The sequence below is a fragment of the Patagioenas fasciata genome, chromosome 2 (genome assembly GCF_037038585.1).
Source record: "Patagioenas fasciata isolate bPatFas1 chromosome 2, bPatFas1.hap1, whole genome shotgun sequence".
NCBI lineage: Eukaryota > Metazoa > Chordata > Aves > Columbiformes > Columbidae > Patagioenas > Patagioenas fasciata.
This window is the reverse complement of record NC_092521.1, coordinates 128,561,408-128,582,453: the sequence shown is the minus strand read 5'-3', so window position 1 is coordinate 128,582,453 and position 21,046 is coordinate 128,561,408. Positions and strand designations below refer to the sequence as shown.

At 44.0% G+C, this 21,046-nt stretch overlaps 1 protein-coding gene across 5 annotated transcripts in view; it reads right to left on the bottom strand.

Moving 5' to 3' along the window:
* THRB (thyroid hormone receptor beta) overlaps positions 1–19,089 on the bottom strand; it is a 175,881-nt gene extending 156,792 nt beyond the window's left edge. For 2 of the 5 annotated variants that reach the window (XM_071804948.1, XM_065832262.2), the window contains exon 1: positions 5,760–5,871. The gene's annotated coding sequence lies outside the window, so the exon portion shown is untranslated. Of the gene's footprint in view, positions 1–5,552; positions 5,656–5,759; positions 5,872–19,058 lie in introns of those variants that run through there. The other 3 variants (XM_071804947.1, XM_065832259.2, XM_071804949.1) reach the window with 2 other exon arrangements.
* Between the last annotated feature and the right edge of the window lie 1,957 nt (positions 19,090–21,046).

Here is a 21,046-nt window from a genome sequence, read left to right as displayed (position 1 = left end):
AAGACTCAAGATAAATCCTTCCGTTTCCTGAAGGCATGAACATGAAAGGCATGAAAGTTATTCTAAGCCCTATACACAAATGCTACAGCTCCTAATTACACTTTGAAGCACTTGCACACAAACACACCCCATTTTTTAAAAATATGTTTGAAATATTAAAAGAAAGGGGGGGAGAGCCAGCAATAAGTTAATAAACCACGGAAATAAAATTATTTTAATGTAAAGCTAGGAAACAGATAGTATGATTTGACATGAATGCAATCCTACCTGTCAAGAATTGCAACAAGGTAGGCAAACGGACCAGGAATAATACGATTGCGCTAAAGGCCAGATGAAAAACCAATGCTAAAGAAGAAATATCGTCAATTTATTAGTGCTCATTCCTTCTATAGGTAGGAAACCAAGAAGCAGTAGCAGCAGCACTCCATATCTGCTGAAGTACAGCTTGGCTGGAGCACATGGCAAGTAGCAGGCACAGCTGAGCTGAGGGAAATACTGCAAAGTGATGGGCAGCATTAACAGCATACTAAGGGAGACCAAGGTGCAAGACCAAGGCAGTGGAAGAAAGACATGAAGGTCTGCAAATCCATGAATCATGAGAAAGGAAAAGGCCCATGGTTCCAGAACTTTGTACAGATGTAGATAATGAGAGCAAATGTGACACATGACTCAAGGATGCTGACTTGCAATGGTGGTGAATACAGCTGTTCTTACTCACGTAAGTATAGTTTTCTTGTGAACATTTCAAAAATGGTTCACTTGTATCCATGTCACTAAGATATCAGTTACTGAGAAATTGTTCAATGATCCAACTACTTATGTAGTTGAAAAGTACTTCTAATTTTCTTGAAAGAGCTCCTTTATTTTCCTACACCACAGCTGTTCCAAAGCACATCCTACCATAGAGCAACATTGTTGCTGTACCTGTGGCTTACAGTTCATTCCCACCAACTCCCATGAAGTAATTAGGAACTAAGTATAGGCAAAAACATTTACCAGTTGAGCAGAATTAATGATCTTCTATCCAAGATAAAAAATAACGCATTGTGTATGCATACATGTAAGTTGTTTGATTCTACATGTACCAACTTCACTCCTTCCTCATCCAGCAAAGACAGACTTAAATTTTAACTTTAAATTCACTTAAGAGACACTGATCTTCTTGCCCTGTTTTCTACCTTCCTATTAGGCAGCTTGACAATCAGTCCTTTTATTTCTTCCAATGGAAGACAGAACCTTAATTTATGGGGGTGGGTTCATCAGAGGACACAGAACAGTTCTGTAATCTAGAATGATCACACTGCTTTCATGCGTATAATCTAATTATAACATAAGAGTATTTGCCATTTCAGTTCATCAGTAGAAAAAATACTACAATTCTGTATATTTAAGACACTTGAGGATACACAGTAATTTTTTTAAACTGCCCTTTATTCGACTAATTAATTGGTTTAAGTTTCACAGGACTTTCAATTTTTAATAAGCTACAATAGGTCACAGTAAAATGAGAATTTTTATGATCAAAAGCATTCAGAATTGAATATACAACTTAATTTTCTTATTTTAAAAAGGCTTTTTGTTTGCTAACAATTTCACCCTGTCTATTTGCAGGCTGGTACATGCACTTTGACAGTGTGACCATAAACTGAAAAGGTTAACAACCGAACCAAGTTTTTCAACCTATCTTTTTACTTGCAGTGTCCCCCTACCATGATCATGTTTAAAGTAGTGGTGGTGAGTAATGGAAACAATCTCATTCACATGTCGTGAATTAAATGAGAGAAACAACTTATGCAAGATTCAATTCCTTTATTCAAAATGCCCTCTTGGACCACGTACAACCGACAAAATAACAGAACTGAAGAAACACAATTCTTTAATCTTTACACAGAAAATAAGTTTATTTATAGTCTGCTCTTGATTTTCATAACAAAGGTTCTCGTAACACGAGTTACTTGTTTAGTTATCCCTGTAAAATATGTAAAACCCTAGCTCGCCCCTGAGAAGACAGAGTATTTCTTCAATGCACAATGACAAGTTCAAAAAGCATCAGAAGCAGCACTGCCAAACTAATGGCCATGTCAATCATTCTAACTCCTTTGACGGGATAAATGAAGCCAAGAAGACCCCAGGACCAACATACGTGTACTGCATTTTCTAGCATCGACCTCCTCAAACACTCAGAGGCCTTACTTTAGTTAGGCAGATGCAAGAAGCAGAGTACCCTCATGACTTGGCAGAATGCTGCTGTCCTAAACCTGAGGAGCTACCAAACAACAATTATTTATTTATCTATTTATTTTTTTATTTGGATGAGGCCATAGAGGAGAGACTCTAGGACTGTATGTGTAAATTTTTCCAACATTTGGAAATGAGGGAACAAAGATGAACTGTGGAAATATTGAGAAAATCTTTCCTGATCAGACCCTGACAGGAAATTCCTAAAGTTAGATCCTGGCAATATTCTCTAGAAACCAACAGATAGATGAGCTGCCTCAGTCCAGCCATATCTCCTCCTTTCCTCCACATGCCAGATTCTCAGGTACTTTGGAAATCCAGCATGGGAAAGGACAAGACAGAAGAAATAGGCAGCTCTCCTTGGCTACTTTGTATCTTGCAGCAGAGCTCTGCAGTGAAAGCCATCTCCCATTACAGAGCAAATTAGTTTGGCTGGAAGAATTCGCAATTCCTAGGTCCTAGAAGGAAATCCAAGACACAAGGGCTCGCAGAAATGGGCTATTTACCTGAAGTTCTTTCATTACACGCATGTCTCTTTTGCCTTCTTCAACTTTCAGTAATAAGCAAACCCCAAATCAGTAAACCAGAATATGATGAAGGAGAGATAATGAGCTCCAGAATTTCCTTTTCCAAGGAGCCAAAATTCCTGGTCTCACCCTTCCGGTAGCAAATGAGATTCTTGCTGGAGGATGTCCTGCCTCAAATCAGGTGGCTTTTTTGAGGTTTCATCTCTTGATTCCCATCCAAACAGAATCAAATTTCAAGCCAGGCTATGCTAGACAATAACCTCTGACAAACTTCCACGATTTAAGTTTAGAAATCCTTCTCCTCCCTACTTCTCTCTTGGTTGGGTTTTTCCATATAGCCAAGAGGAAAAATGCTGCTCATCATCAGCAACAGGGAAGCCAGGAGAGGATATATGCCTACCACAGGTATGTGTTTTCTTCAAGCTTCTTTAAGGAATGCCAGTGTTTGTTAACACTAACAACTTTCTCCCCTTCACATTTTTTTTTCTTAAAGCAGCCAACAACCATGTACTGAACAAGGGAATGTCAATATACACATCAGAGAAAGCACTTCAGATGTCCAACTACTGTAAACTCTTTGAAAAATACCCAAAGAAACCTGTCTGCAAAGTAAGCAGCCTTCAGTGAAAGCAAATTCACTTTTTCCAAAATCCCCCATTCTGTGTGCAACTTGGAAAAGCACACACGTCCTGACATAACAGGAAATGATCAGGATAATAAAATTAATGCTGTAGCATATAAAAGAGTGAACAAACATATCACCACCACTTTCTACTCAGCAAAAGAACATTCCCACACAGGGGAAGGAGACAGCACAACAAATTTGACTTTACATAATGACTTGGATATGCAAAGAATTTCAAAAGCACTGAACAATTTGGAGTAGCCATGATGTGCTCAGCACTAGCTCATACAAGACTTGATCCAAAACCACTAAAAATCAATGGGAGATTTGCCATCACCTCTACCAGACTTTGGTTCGAGCCCTTTTAGCTCTGAACATCAGAGTCTGCATAGTTAAAAGCCAATGCAAACCACGGCTAAATCCTCCCTCTTCCAACACAAAGACATAAGACATTTAAATATCCTCAGGACCATCCGGCAGCAGCTCCCTCGGTTTCACAACTGGTATGTCAGGACTAGATTATTCCATCATTAGCAAGTAACAATGGAACACACCAGCTCATCCAAAGGTCATTAATTCAAATAAACTCAAGGAAGGCTGAGATTAATTTCAGGGTCCCAGGACTAATAGGAAGAGTGATTCTGAGCCAGTTAGTAGAGAAAAAACAAAACAAACAAACAAACCCACAAAAATATCCCACCACACATCAGTCTTGTGAGGAAGTAGGCACCTCCAGTTTCACAAAACTTTTGTTGTCATTGTGCCTTAAACAACTATTCTATGAGAAAATTAAGGGCTATACCTTCCAGTGACTTAGTCCACCTTCTTCACCTTAAAAAAGGCTATATTTTTAAATAGTTATATTGTTTACAGTCCAAAGCAAGAAATAGAACTCAAGCCTCTTGCTGTATGGCAACACTGCTAACTAATGAAATTGCATTGACTACGATAAATTCTTCTGGAAATTACCTTTTTAATACAAAAATTTCTTACAAAGAACAAATCCTTTGTTTGTTTGTTTGTTTCCTCAAATGTTTATTCAGAAGATGGAGCTGAGAAAACAGGAACCAGAGAATCTAGTAAATTGTCTCAACACACAAGTAGTACTGAACTGTAAAAGGAAACCAAATCGTTTTCTAAAAAGATCCACAGTCTATCAATTATGCAAATGTATATTTATGACAGAATAAGTTTTGTAAATAAAAGCTAAATATATTACTCTAACTAGCAGATGGCTCAGTTTGAATGTATGAATTTTGTGTTGAGTTAAAATAATAAAAGGAACACACATATACTGTAAAAAAAAAGGTCTCATTTGCCCTCCTGAGTCAGAGCTGGTATTTATTACATTTTTAACCTGTGTTTCTCCTTCCACTGCCTGGCTTACAGGAGTGCAAACAGGGTTTCTGGGAACCACGGATCTATCGGGTTTCTGCCACTCACCAGAACAGGTGTGATCGTTTCTACCAGCAAATGGCTTCTTAAGGCTGACAATTTTCCCTCTTCCTTTTTACTCATACACTGCCTGATCAATCCACCCACAGCAGCTTTCAAGCCTTCCTCCTATATATTTAGTTAACAATTAACACATTTGGCTTTTTAACTTCACAGATTGTTGTTGTTGTTGCTTTAAAAAGTCAAATAAAACTTCAATGGAGAAACTCTTAATGGGGAAATACCACCTATGCTGCAAACATAAATAAATAAGGAAACGCCGGCAGACACGCACCGCACACTGTCGGCTCCCCGCTCCACCTCCCCTGCACCTCCGACCCCCGCGGTGATGAATACCGGCGGCTGCCGAGAACCCCCTCTCTGCCCGCCCCGTCGAGCCGGGCCGCCGCTCGCCCCTCACGACCCCCGGATGCTGCGGGCGGCCGGGGCCCCGACGGACCTCTCGCCCCGACAGCGTTTGCCGTCCGCGCCGGTGACGGCTAAACATAGCGAGCGGCCGAGGAGCGCGGCGTGCGTCTCCCGCGCCTGTCCCGCAGCTCCCCGGGACGAGAGAACGGCCACGAGTGGCGACAGGGCGCTGTGCCCCCGGGACGCCAACCTGCGGAGCCGGCAGCCCCTGCCCACCGCCGGAGCGCCCGCCCACGTCCGCGGCCGGGGCGCGCTGCCCACCCCCGCGCCGAGCGGGAGTCCGTGGCCGGCTGACTTACCGGCGGAGTGGAGCGGCCCGCCTGCCCCTCGCCCGCCCGGGCGCGGCGCGGTGCCTCTCACCGCGTCCCTCACCGCCAGCCGCCGTCTGGCTGCGGACGTGACCTTGATTCCCCCCGCCTGCGCCGCCACCGCCTCCCGTGGGGCCGCGCACACGCCGCGCCGCGCTGCGCCCCCCCGGCCCCGCCCGCCCCGCCGCCGCCGCTCACCTCCGGCCGCCGCGACCCGCCCGGCCTCGCCACCGCGGCTCCTCGCCGCCCCGAGCGACGCGCAGCGGAGCGCAGTGTTACGCAACGCGCCCCGCGGCCCCTCCGCGCCGCGGAGAGGGTCGCCGGGAGGCGGGCGCGGGGCGGAGGGAAACCGCGGTGGAGACGGAGCCGAAACCGCCCCCGGCGGCCACTTGTAGCGCCGCTGGGGCTGGAGCCCGCAGGCGGCCGGGATCCCGCAGGCGGCCGGGATCCCCCCGGCTGCGGCGCGGCACGGCGGGCGGCGCCGGGGCAGGGCGGGCCCCGGGGCACAGCCCAGTCACCCCGTGTCAAAGGCCCGGACAGCGGGCTGCGGGGACAGCGCGGTGCGAGAACAGCGCTGCGGGGGTAACCGCGGCGCTTTTCTGACACGAAAATTAAAATCCCGCGGCAGTAACGCCGCAACGTGCAGCTGTGGACCGCACTGACAGAGGGGCGCGGGCAGAGGAGGAGGAAGAGGAGAAGGACTCCCCCGTGGTCAGAGGCTGAAGGCAGCGGCCTCAGTAAGCAACTTTGCTGCAGGCACAGAGGCCGTGCCTCAGCCGCTGGAAACGGGCACCCAGGCCAGCCGCGGCTTTGCGCAAACACACAAAGGGCTTTTTGATTGCACCTTCTGCATCCTGCCGGGCTGTCCCTGTTATTTACCTTGTACCTTTCCCAGACAGGCTGTGACAGACACACCACGAAGCCTCCAGCACCGGGGTGCAGGCAGCCCCGGTGGGCACAGCCGATTGGAGGTCTCATCTCTGCAGGGATGCCCAGTGGGTGCTTTCCCCATGCCCTCACACCTCTGGGTTTGAGGAACCATCCCAGGCAGGGTGTGAGGGCTTGTTTGGCAGGCCAGCAGCCCCACAGACTGCTGACCCATACAGGAGCCAGCAGAGATGAAGTGGGCTGTAGCCAGTGCACCCCCTCTGACAGGAAAATTGAAGGTTGACAGGCCTACAAAATTGGGGGAAATTGAGAAACATGATTGCTGTGCTTTAGCCCAGCACAAATGCTGCTTCTTGCTTGTAGCAAGGCAGGCAGTTCTGGGAGGCTGTACATTCCCTGGCCTTCAGTCACTCTTGGATGTGCTGGGAAAAGGATGACCGTGCATCCCTATCACCCATCAATAATTCATGAGGCAGGGAAAACGAGGAAGGAGAAGTACCCAGAGTCTCATTAACAGCTATCAGCTCAAGCGAGTAAGACGGCGTCTGAAGCAACAACTGTGAAAGCAATAGCTACTTGAAAGAATAAGATCAGTTTGTTTTTCCTTAAGGAATTACAGGAATATTAAACCCTTCTTGCAGTTCTAAATCATTTAATGCAAATCATTTAATCCAAACAGAATTTTTACAGGCTCATGAGGCTCACTCATTTTGCCAAGAGTGAGTCATGTACAAATAAAATGAAACCAACAAAGAAAAGAGCTCTCATACCATGTGTATGTGGGTGATCCTTTGAAAAACTTGTAATTATCTTTTTAACTCTACCCCAGCCAGGAAGACAGGTTTGTGAAGCAAGAGGAAACCTTGATAACTGAGCTGTAGCCCATCAAAGTGCAGTTTTTCCTTCACCCAGAAAGTAACACAACAGGTCCCTTGTCAGGCCGACGACAGCAATGGCGTGACTAATATATCTCTCAAAGGCCGTGGTTTCAAACCAAGTTGTGTACTGATACACTAAGGAAGCAAAAGACTTAAAAAAAAAAAAAAAGAAAATAATGTTTGGTGATTAATACCTCGTAAAAGAATGCAGTAGGCAGTTAATCCCTCACTTACGGGTTAGTTAAGGACAGGAGTTAAACTTCATTCTTCACTCCCCATGTCATAAATATGTGCTGCTAAACACAGAGCACAGCATGAGCCAGTGGGGTGGTGATGCACTGCTCTGAAATGACTAAAATGCAGGGACACAAAGTCATGTGACAGTGAGAATGGGAGCCTGAAAATGTGTCATCACCCTCATCTCATGAAACGGATCCCTAATGCCATCCACTGATGGCAAATATTTGTGGGTGCTAGAGAGGTAGGGCTATGTAGTACATTCTGATGCTGGCTCTGGCAACAAAGCATTGTTTGGGCGAGATGCATCAGAGTATCTCATAGTGCTCCTCTAGCCACCCACTTTGCTTTTTTACATGAGGACAGATGTTCCAGGGTCCTCATGTGACCCCAGTCTCCCTTCCACCTGCTTGGCCAGAAGATGATACTGCATGTGTACTGTAAGACCCCTGAGTGCAGAAGGACAGAAGCAACGGGAGGAACTCAACAGCACTTCAGTAACAAGTCGAAGGGTTGAACTTAGGGCAATACAGCTGCCCAGGCCCAGTGCATGATGTGGACACCAGTGAAGAAGGGGGCCCCAGACTTAGGCAATCCAGGACCCCAAGCTGTCAATGAAGTGCCAGTGCCTGAAATACCAGTCCCATCTGGCAGAAAGAGAGGTGCTCTTGCTCCCTTCAGGAGTTTGAGGGAATTTCTGCTTGCCTTGTTGCTACCAGGGATGTGCTGTGTCTACTATGCATTCACATAAATGCTTTTCTTAGGCAGAGACCATGAGATGGGAGTTCAGGACAAAGGCAGGGCATACAGAAGAGCCCCTGAAGCCCTGCAGTATACCTGGAGTGGGCAGTGATGACGGAGAGAAGAGCGGAGGGAGGGAGAACACAGCTTGTACAGTCAGGAAAGTAATGACAAGTTTTTCCTTCTCCCTCAGAACCGAAGTTCAGGTCATCTACAGACATAAGCTCCCACCGCTTTAGTTACCCATGGGTCATGACTTTGTTGACAAATACAGGAGTCAGAAACTTCCTTCAGTTAACAAGCAACCTGACACTGATCTCATCAAATGACCGAGAGCTGGACCGGAAGTGCACAGGATACAATCCAGCTCTGAGATGAGCTGGAAGAGAATCTGTACATCTGTCAGGGCATAATGCTCTTTTCAATGAAACAGTATTTTTCGCATTTTAACATCACTTGGTACCTTGGCTGATTTCAGCTGGTTATCCCTTATTGCTCTCAGTTTACTTTTCTGCTCAAGTATTTTTTGTCTGGCTTTCATATCTTGGGGCTGGGTAGGCAGGGGAGAACTCTAGTTCATCTGGGCTTTCTAATGGTAACAGATATCTTGCACCTGCCAAGCAGATTTCCTTATTGTTGGTTATTTTGACTGCTTTTCCCTATGGGTCTTAGAATGGTTGCCTGGCAAATCAGTTCAGATACACATGACTTTGTGTTTTTCTCAGAAGTATTACACAGTCATCTGTTCTTTTTTGAGGAAGGGTGTTACTAATTTGTTTATACACAAGCAGGCAGATAGCACAGGCAATGAAACACAAGCCAAGGAAGTCGCTGAATCACTTGGCCACTTAGCACACATTATCTGGTGGACAGAGGAGCCCCTAATCACTTTCCAAAGGAAGGTCTTACAAAACATGCAGGTTTTCTTGTTATTTGTAATTTCTCAGGCCTCTTATTTCCTCCGTCCTTTGAAATAATGTGTAGTACAGTGCATGGGAAAATGATGATTGAAGATGAAAACAATTATGGTAAAGCACCACAAAGTGTCAGTAGTTTAAGATCATTCTGGAGTCTGCTGATTAAATGAGAACCTCACCTTTTGGTAGACAAAGAGAATCCAAACCATTTTGTTTCAAAAACCTTACAAGAACTGTGGAAATCAGGAAGTATACATGTCCCTTTTCATTTTCTAGACTACCAGCAGTGAGCCAGCACAGCAGGAAAGCATCCTGTGTGGGTCCATCAAAACTACTGGGAAGTATGTGAATACAATGATTTTAGGTTAATTTCCATTTATTATTTATGATAGCTGAGGTCAATTGTCTCTAAATGCCATGAAAGACTTCAAAACATTTTGGTGTTAACTGAAGGTATTTGGCCAACATCCTCTAGTCTTTGTCTAGGGCAAACATCCATTTCCTATGAAAAAAATTGATGCTAAACCACTAAAACCATATACTATTTAATTCTTTTCCTCTTTGATTTCCATTTCACCATACAGTGTAACATATATCTGTTTCAAGATTTCTGGGGAACCTAAAAATAATGTGACATATTAATACTTTGGTTTTGCACAGAGATCCAATTCCATCCTGCCATCAGAATTCAAGGGATACCACAGCGGATGTGTGAGAACAGAAGAGAAATGAATGAAAATCAAGACAAATAGGAAAAAAAAAAAAAAAAACACAAAAAAAAAAAACAAGAAGGAAAGCAAAAGAGAGAGGAACAAACAATCTAACCTCCAATGCATGGTTCATAGCCATTTTTGATCTTCCATGCAAAACCACAGCAGGGAATTTTTCCCAGTTATGGAAGTATGTACATGGCACAGGACATTAGTGTTTGGTCTACAAAACCAAATGACCAAGGACAAAAAAAAATCTGAACTGAAAGAGAAAAACAGCAAGATTATGTTATCACCAAAAATAATTTTTAAGATCTGTGTTTCTCAATTGCAACAACGAAGTATTGGAGAGAGCAGTCTTAGCCCTCCTACACTGACGCAGGCTTCTAAACTAAGGAGGAATTTGTGCATATTCTCCTTTTTATTGCAAAAGTTATTTCACTACAAAAGGCTACTTGGACTGTCATCAAAGGATGATGCGGAGGCTCAGGAAAGTTCAATATGGATCAGACCTTTCCTGGTCAATAAGTCTATCAATGGCTAGTAAACATGATGATGCAATCCAGTGAAATCTCTGGCTCAGGAAATTCCCATAACCTCTGACTGCCAGAAGTTGGGAAATCCTACACTCATCCTATTTCTTCCAGCCTTTCTGCAGGCACCCTCTATTCATCAAAGGCTCAGTCAAAGGCAACCAGGCTAGATGGGCTACTGGAATAAATAAAACCAGTAGTTCATACTTCTTATGCTCCAAAGAAGTGATCAAGGACATTCTTGTCCTATTATGCTGCCACCTGTGATGAAAATTTTTATGATCCAAACTATGGCTCCAAATCTCATAAAAATTACGGTGAGCCTAGCTTGAATTTCACAAAAATACATTAATAAATTAATACTAATGGCAAACCTAGATGACAAATGAGAGGCATCATTAGCTCAGAGCCATAGGTATTCCTTCATTTTGAAAGGGATGGACAAAGGGTGAGATGGACACATCACTAAGGTCGGCCCGTCAGGCAAGAAGAAATAGCATTTAACTGACCTGCAGAAGAGCATCTACTTTGAAAGGGTGGAACAGCACTAAAGGTTTTGCACACAGTTCCCTTTCAGTGGTGGATAAGGGACATCTCTTTCAAGAATCAAAGCAAGAGGTGTTTAAAAGATGCATAGATAAGGTTCTTAAGGACACGGTTTAGAGGTGGACTTGACAGTGCTAGGTTAATTGTTTGACTTGATTATCGTAAAGGTCTTTTCCAACCAAAATGATTCTATGATTCTAAGAGTGAATGCAGCTCTGACAGAAGGTAGAGTGGGAAGATGGCTAGAAGTCCTATTGGAACCACATCCCTTGTCCCAAAGTGCTGTGATTTCAGTTAAAAGATTAGGGCTTGGAAAGGCTCCTGCAGTTGGAATATTTATGATGGGGTTACTCCGAGGGAGAGCTAAAACCCACTGGGGAGAGGCTTGATTTTAGAGGCCTGACACAAGCAAGAGATTTGCAAGTTCTCTCACTCCTAATCTAAGACCATATGGAGCTCAACTACCAGGCGGGTGGGTGTATTAATTGAGGGAATGTGCAGCTTATCGTATTCTAAATTGACTTGATCTTCATAAGTGAGCATTACTATGGAAAAACATAGCAAGAAACAGAGATGCCAGGAAATAACCTCCACCTCTAGGTAAAAATAACAAAAAATAGGAATTGAGATTCCACCTTTCTATTAAGCTCATTATAGAACGTAGAAGCCTGGTATCTCTTCTCTGGAGAAGATGAGGCCATCTACTTATTTCAGTAAGTGAAAATATGTAAAATAAGGCACTCTCATATTTCCATTCATTCTCTATCTCTTGCTTTAGCAGTTTTTTTGCTAAGCTTTATTTTAGCAGGCCTAAAACACAGAGTGAATGAGATCACTTGACCATCTTCATCCTGAATCCAATCATACTTGGATTTCTGGAATAATTCAGAGACATGCACTGATTTTTCATTGAAGTATTTTAGTTCCTAAGTTCTCTTCAAAGGTATGGAAGAGAAAGATTATAATGGTGCTAGCAGAAATGCCATAATGGTATACCACTATAATTCTGTTATTTTATGATGGCTGTTGCCATGCTTTGCTCCAAGCGTAGCACATAGCATCATATATATACCTGCTCAGTGTACTATGTAGTGCTGGTAAAGTTCCAACAGTCATATTTCAGTAAAGCAAATTTAAACACATTTTGCCTGACATAAAAGAGGAAAGCGTCTTCTAAGTGCGATTATGGGCTTCATGTTGTGATACTTATGCTAATAGTGTCTGAAAAAAAGAAGCAGTTTCTTCCCCTGGAAAACCTGATCTGCCAGGAATCCCAGAAGATGCTTTGGAGGCCAGCTTGAAAAATCTCCCTGTAGGACCTGCCCAGTTTAGTCAAAATTCTGGCTTTTCAAGTGACCATACCCAGTATAAACACGTTGCAGCAGAGTGGCAGTGTTACCCACGGTGCCTGAATCATTACAGAGAGAAGTATTTCAATAAAAGCTCCTGCTTGACTTCTGAAGAGCAAGTATAGCAAGTCATAGCATAGCACTCGGCAGTGTTATACTTTTTTTTAGTTACCTGGTCAGCCAAAACCCAATAGCATGAAAATTAAGTATCTAATTACAACCCAAATGCAATGACAAGTACTATGGAAACACCTACAGATCCTGCTTGATGCACTCAGACCCACAGCTGTGAACTCCCGGAACAAATTAGAAACTGGTGCTACGGTAATAGCTGGTATCTTGTTTCTTGAGGGTACATCTGAATGAGCAAAACATGAGCAAACAAGCAAAGGATGAAGCAGATAACTAGCTAATGCCAATATGCAGGAACGTCCTGCTTGTTCACTTATCCACTCCAGTCAGCCCTCTGACTATAGAAAAAACTCTCCACCAAATCTATATTCATGTACCAGAGCAATAACCAAATTAGAAATGCACAGAAACAGGCTGAACAACTTGCACGTTGTTATAAATTATCTTTATAAAAAGAAGCACTTAGGGAGGAGCTGGAGTTTATTAGAAACTGATGATGGCATCCACGGCCTGCTTTTCCTTCCTCCAAACTTACCACTTCATTTCTTTCCATTCACTAGGTCTTCAGACGCACCAAGAGTAGTTACCTGTTCTTTCTAAAGAATTTTTAGAAAGCTGGAATTTACACTTCTAGCACAGTGAAGAGGAAATAAGCCTTTGAAGAAATCTTACCTGTTGAAACCACTTTTTAATGGTCTAATGATTTTTTTAAAACAACAACTTGAATTTTGCCCAAAATGTCATAACAAAACAGAAGTGCTTCTCCACCCTGACTATAGAATTCCTGATACAACTTGATAATCATCTGAAGGGAGGAGGTGATTTCTCTAGAAAAAATGTGTACTTATTGTTCATTACAGTGCTATGTTTCATCATTCTACATTGAAAATGCCCCTTAATAAAATAGCATTCATTGGTTTTATAACAATTCCAGTTCAAAATCTTCTTTTTGGAACTCTAATTGATCCTCCAAATGAGCTTTATTAATCATTGACGGAAAACTGGCAAAACCCTACCCTGTACTTTGGCGACCTTTCAAAATGTTCAATTAGGTCAAATCAAGAAAGCCCTAGAAACCAATTACAGCAGCACTTCTAAGCAAAAAAAAAAAAAAATAAAAAAAATTTAAAAAATCTCATTGTACTCTGAAACAACTGCAACATTATAGGAAAAAAAAAGGCAAATCAAAACCCTCAGGCATGATCTGGTTATGCACCTGAAATACCACCTCCATAGAAACGTGCCAAAAAGCCACTCCTTGAACCACATCAATTAATGATATTTGCTCACAGATTTTCTTTATCGGTGGCATAAATGTCACCAAGCAGTTCACCATAAGGAACAGCGCCAGCTGGTTCCTTAATCGGTCAAGCAAACACTTGCTCCCCTTCAGGATTTTTCTATACATCTCATCTCCAGCGCTCTAATTTAACATATGTACAGGGTCTTCACCTTTTTATGCGTTTCGCGTGTTCTGTATCTCACCTGCATGTTTGTACATTAACAAATATGTTGACAATGTGATAAAAATAATCTTGGCAGCAAGAACAATAGCGACCTTTATCTAACTCCTCAAGAATGTGATCTTTGCTTCTGCAGCGCTCCTGCACGTACAGCCATAGGTGCTGGTGGGCTGTCTGCGGTGTGTGTTGCTGCCAATCCTAATCCCACCACCCACAGTTAGGAATTAATTAGGATTTGAGGATGCCAGAGGGAGGCAAAACAAACAAAAATAGCATTTTAATTAACTGCAAACAATAATTAAAATTCTGTGTTATGGCTAGCATCTGCACATATCGAGTTTTACTGCAGTGACTCGGAATTTAATGAGATGATCCGACTAAATCCCAGGGGACTGGACAGATCTCAGACCCAAAGTGCATCTCCTATCGTATCTCAAAATGGTAAATAATTCATGTTTCCTTATTGTGAAGACCAGTAATTAAAAATTCAAAAAATAACACTGTAAATGAACCAAAATCCGTATACCCTGGCCAGACTAAAGGAGAACAAAATCTGCACACATTTAATTAGTAGGTTTTGAGTTTCCTGTTTCAGATGCACACTTGTTCTGCAATTTCATAACACAATGGTCTCCACTTCGCTATATTTAGTGACTTAGTTGGTTATTTTATTATTTATTTACTTATTTTCAGTTCCTTTTTACGTTTTGTATTAACCTTTTTTTTGTTAACTTGTCATTATGCTAACAAAATTAGGAAGGTGATATTATACAACATTCTTTTGCCAAAGTCACGGAAGTTATTTCCAACTTTTTCCACTCTGATGCACTTTTAATTATAATGTCGAGACACACAACCCTCTAAGTTTCTTCCTATCTGTTTTAATTACTCAGTTTTCTCTGTCATTTGATCTTCAGCTGGCTAGTTTACAAATTGGAAGTCATCAGTTCATCTCAACACAAAGCATTATATTACATTCCCTCAACTTATGCTTGAAACAGTCACCTGTTATTCAAAGTCAAACCTCTTAACAAAAATCTCCTTACTTTCACCAGGAGGAAAGGTAAACTTTCTGAAGTTTTACTTTACCATGAGCTTGATCAAGGGTAACCAGCAGGACCCAGTCATACAGAAGAAAGTCAAGGGTTTCTCTTGCACACATCTCTAGAAACCTGAAGGAAAACATCTTTCTGAAGTAATCGCGTGGCTTTTGTATTCTGTCATTTTCCAAAAAGCGATAGACTGAACCTCTCAACATGTATTAACTGTACCTAAAACTTTAAGTCACAAAAGAAAGATAACCAAATTCATGATACCATTTATATAATGCACTTAGTATTATAGCTGCCAATACCTCATTTGAATTATAGCCATTATAGAGCAGACAAGTGCAATGGTTTAGCACATATGTTGAAATCTTTGTGTGGATCCTTCTCTTCTTCCCGTTAGTTGTTTACTTATCCATTAATATAAAAATCAGAAAATATTTGGAAGATCCTGCCTATCTCTAGTCCTCTTGCAACTTGAGTTTCTTAGGTTCCTCATGTTTTATAGGTAAATAAGTTTCATGTATTCTCCCTTACATTTTGCTAAACTAGTATGTACAGAAGAGTAACTGATTAGGAGTGATATTGTTGTTTTCGCTTACATAGCACATTTTTTGAAATCCAAATTTAAGAATTGCATCGGAAATATGAAGAACTTCAAAAAAAACCCAGTAAAAACAGACTGGTATGTATTCAGGAAGCCAAGGTCAGACCTGAGTGTAAGGTCTATGTAAGGATGTGTCCTAATGTACAGATATATTTTGTTGAATGGTGGCCATTATTTGTGACTGATTGCAAACATGACTGAATTACTTTGTTAACCTGAAAAGGTCAGGAAGTTTACTCCATACATCTTGTTTTTCCTCTCATTTTATCTATGTCATGCCTTTTCTTTAACCGTCTATATCCTCATCTATACTCTTGCAACGGCACCACTTCACCACTTTTGTCTTTTTAGAAAAGCTTCCCTTGCATTTTCCTTTTTATTCATGTATATTTTTTTCTGTTATGGTGGCAAACACTCCATTAAAAGTGCTACATTTCCTTTGGGCGGATGAAGAAACCAGTAATTGCCCCTCCTTCTTTAAAAGAAATGTTGTTTTGCCATGGCCTAGAAGGCCCAGCTTGGTAGAAGATATCTGCTTCCTTCTCTGAGAGACATCCTGAAACAGGCTGTACCTCAGAGCCACGTCCATGCTGCTGTACAAGAGCTGCTGAACCTCAGTCTTTATCACAGTTGCTCCTTCTGGTTGGTAATACTTTCCAGGAAATCACCTCATAATCTTTTGTCTTTCAGATGTATATAAAATCAGCATTTCCTATAAGTACCCTTGGTTTGCAGTGCCCACTAAGGAAGTTTCCATTTTTCATCCTTAACTTTTTTGGCCATTCCTCTGGCATCCTCCACTTGGGGCAGATACACTGCTCTGTATCGGCTGTTTTCCTGCTTAGTCCTTTTCCCTTTCCTGGAAATGCAGCCCATGGCACATTCAGGTATTTCTCAGGTTCCTGCAGCGCATCTTCATTCACCCAGAAAATAAAACAGTAAGATCTCAGGGTCTGGGGATCTAGTTTTGTCTGTTGTCCACATAGCAAAATAAGCCCACAGTTCCCTAGGACAGCAGCTTTATATCCCTCCCTCCCAGATGAAATTCTCCAAGAAGGTCTGTAGCAGTTCAGCTACCTATTTATGTCATGCTCACTTTTACTAATGCTTTTCCACAACTACAAGCTACCTCTTTTTCTGTATCTTGCTCAGGTTGATATCCAGATTGCAACAATCTGTGTGATGAAAATAAATGTAATTAATCTCCTTCATCTCAGCTGTTTTCTGAGTAATACTAACCTGTGCCTTTTTTGTTTGACTCTTTTAAACTGGTCAACTTATTCCAATATTACCTTCTGAAAATGCTTATGTTACCAGGAGCACTTCAACTTCTTTTTAATAAGAGGTTTCCATCATTACCAAAGACATTTATTTGGATTTCACTTTCCCCCTCTCAGCCTTTTTTCTCAAAACTTGTCCATTTCAACTTGTTCCATGAAAACAAAGTATTGTTGTATTAACAGGTCCCCTTTCTTTCTTTTTCTTTCTTTCAGCTAGGCCTCATTTTTTAAGAGATTTCCTTTCTAATTCTGAGACAATATGTCTTTCTTCATTTCCCTAATAAATCCTGATACCATTTCCCAAGCCTTTTTAACTAACAATGCCTTCTCATTTATCCTGTTCAAGTTTTATCTCAACTGCTCAGTATAAGTTTATATTAGAAGCTCTGTGTTTTTGTTTTATGTTTATTGCTTCAATGAAAAAGACTAAGACCTTAAACTTCTGCAGCCCAACATACTGTTGTGCTTTGAATTATTAACCAAGTCTTACTCCTTTTGGAAATCTTTCTTGAAAAGGGAAACACTACTAACTTCTTTCAAAGATACACATTTTCTGTTTTCCTTTGCAAATGATTTAGTGCCTCAGTCCCCTGCAGTATTTTCTTTCAGGTAGTTTCTGGGAAAAATATCTTTAACATGAAAGAGCTGTGATTTGACTATCCTATAGATATGTTCTGCAGTGCTTTTTCTTCATCCAGGCTCTTTCTGCTTTTTCAGTGTCTCCTGATTGCCACAGGGCACAATGGATCCACACTGCATGAACTAGCAGAGCATCGTTGTGTGACAATAGCCACCTCACACCATATGGCAATATTTAGAACCAGGAAAGCCCCAATTTCCTCACCAAAACACCGCTTTTCTGGTTATATGGTGTGAGCACAAGTTACACGGACATTTTTTTTTTTCCCAGAGGTGCTTTCCTAGTCTAATAATAACAATAAATTAAGCTCAGTTCTTTATCACAGCCTTAGTAAGCAAGAGCTGATCCGGCCTTCCTTGTAGCTGATGGTATTTTCCCAGGTTTTGGCAAGAGGAAGCTCTGCCCCTAATGGAGGGAAAGTGTCCTATGACAGAGATGGAGGACAGAGAGCCAGGACATGCACTCTCATCTCCTCAGCTCTGCCACCTGTTGCTATGGGACGTGGGGTAAGTTACTCCATATTCCTCTGTCTTACCTATTTTACCTAATGTGTATTCTGTGTTAGTTTGTTTACATCTCTCCCACAGAAGCACTCACAAAACACACTGTGCAACTGTGTGTTTTTTCCATGAGGTATTGAGTTCCTTCAACTAGGAGGCCAGTAGCGCCTTCTTTTTTCAAAAAATACTGGTTAATTATCATTCAAAGTCACGAGTACGGTTAACAAACAGTGTTACTACGTTCACAGAGATGTTCTTACAGCTTGTCTCAATTTGTCAGCTGCTCAGAGAGTGCTGTCTGGAATGACAACCCTACACGGACGTCGCCATCTGTGACCTGAACTCCCCAGTGTTTCTCAGCCGTCTCCTGTGCGACCATCCCGGCTGGACTCAGCGCTCCCACACGCACCGCCCAGGGAAAGCAGCATGAAACCCCGGGGAAGCAGCCCGACCCCTCCTGCAAAGTCTCTCCAGCTCCCAGGGGCGGGGGAAAGGGATGAACTGTCAAGAACCAACAAACACGGCGTAGCCCTTCTCGAAGTGTGTTTTCTTCGCGTGTAACGATTCAATAGAGCTGGCGAACCGAGCGGCCGGGTGACACTGAAGACCTGAGGCTGCCCTTCCAGCCCCAGCCCAGTACTTGCACCCGCGGTCAGCACGGGGAGCCCCGGCGCCGGGAGGAGTCCCAGCACGGCTGGGAAGGGAGCGGCATTCCCCAGGCGGCAGAACACTGGGGCCTCCCCGCCCCGGCGACAGGCCCGGCCCCGGCCTGCGGGGGCGGCCTGCGGCGCCCCTCCTGCCCGGCCGCCTCCGTCCCCCGGCGGTGCGCAGCCACCCCAGCCGAGCGCCGGCACAGAAGCGCGGCCCCGGCCCCGGCCCCCACCCGGCCCATCTGCGGAACCCCTGCTCGGGCTTCCCGCCTCAGCCCGCCGCCGCTCCGGCTCCGCTGGTCCTGGGGGGCTCATCCGCGTCCCCATCGCCGCCGCCGGGAGCCGGCGGGAGGAGCGGGGAGGGACGCAGGGAGTCTCACCTGCTACAGGCGAGCGCCGAGCGGGAGGCGCCGGGGCGGCTGCTGCGCTTCCTGCGGCGGGAGGCGGGCGCTGTCCCCGGCTGACCCCGCGGGGGGGGGCGGCGGCGGGACGCGGGACCGGGGGGACAGGCCGGTCTGGGGCGGGGGGGGCGGGCGAGCGCCTCTCCGCTGGGGAGGGAGGCGGCCGGGAGCGGGGCGGGCACGGGGAGCGGCGGGACCGAGCGCGACAGTGCGGTGGCGGCGGCGGCCGGTGACCGCTCCGGCGCTGCGCGCTGTCATGGCAGCGCGGGCCGGCGCGGCACGGCCCGAGGGGACCCACACTCCCCGCCGCCGCTCGCCCCTCGGTGCGGAGCCCATTTCGCCGCGCAGATGCCCTCCCGGGGGGCACTCGGGGGAGACATGGCAGCTGCGGAGGGCACCCCCGTCGGGCGAAGCAGCCCCGAGGCGGGGCGGGCGATGCGCGCTCCGTCTGTGCGCTGCGGTCCGTGCGGAGCGCTAAATCCTTAGGCAGGGGAGGCGGCCCTCCCGCTGGCCCGGGACAGTACCCGCAGCGTCCCCGTCCCTCCGCGGGGAGAGGCCCCGCCGCTCCGCGCCGCAGCATCGCGCCAGACCGCCGCCGAAACGCTTTCTTCACCACCAAAACTGCTAGAGAATTAATTGTCTTAAACGAGAGCTCGAGCGGTGCAGGAAGTTCTGTGGTTATTAAAGAAATGCCAAGCCAGCACTCAAGGCTGTTGCTGCTCAGCTCAGCTCTGCTCTGCAGAGTCATTTGAGAGGACAGCTCGGTTGCATAAGAGCAGCTGGCTGTGCTCGGGCTCAGTCTCAGCGGAGGCAGCTTTGCAAACAGCTAGTGAACACTCAATACCATGTTTCTTCCAGATTGCAAAGAAGCTCCTTTGTTGTTTTGGTTTTTGTTTTGCTTTGTTTTTTCCTTCACACCATTGTTCACCAGTGGCCGGCTGCACAGGCTAATCTACAGAGCAGTCAAAATACATGCTTATGTGGTTTGCAGTTTACTTGGCTTTGGAAATGAGGCTTTCCATTTTCAACTTCTTTGACAATGTATTTCACATGTAACAGGGAATAAAAGGAAAGAAAAAGAAACAAGGACAAAGCATAGTTTTATCTATCACCGTGCCACCTGCATTAGAAATGTATAAATAAGATAAGCATCTACATGACTCCTACTAGGGGATGCCATTAATTTGACTAGACAGCCTCCTCATATCACAGCTGATACAGAAGTGCAGTTCAAAGGCAGAGAAAGGATTAAAGGTCCATACCAGTAGCGTTTAAACTTCTTGAACACTGGACCTCTATAATGTGATTCTACTCCAAAAATTTGATATCATGCGCTTACGGTGTCTCAGTGCTTTCTGCATCATGGGCTCAGTTTACGTGTAAAAGATGTTGCCATTGAATCACAAACCTGCAAAGCCAACTGAGATCTTCCTTTCAACTAAGAGAATAATTATTTAAGCACAGTGCACTGAATTAGATTGAAAGTCTCACAGCTTCTGTACACAGTGTAGTAACTTTAAGTCTTCACTAAAATTACACACACACAAAAGTACAACTCTTCATAATCCAACTAAAACATACTATGTATTTTAAATTTTAATTAATTTAGCTATGTAGCTTAACAAATGACAAAACTCAACAGACATGAATTGCCTGAGCAGGAAATAGTGCAGGTGGGCAGACAAACTTCTCTGTTAAGATCATCTATACTTTGGCTCTGACTCCTGGTAGCACATTGCAGAGGGTCTCCGCAAATCATGCTCATGGGTCTATTGAATTAGGAGCTCACTGTAGTGAAGATTTGTCTAGAAGAGTATAAATGTATTCTAGAAACATTAAGGAGGACTATTCTTGCTCTAGAGAAAAAAAAGTACATGCTTTAAAATAGCTAGGGGTAATGAACTTAATTACATTCATTCATTTTTATACAAACTTACAGTTTTACAGCTAACACATGTATATAAGGT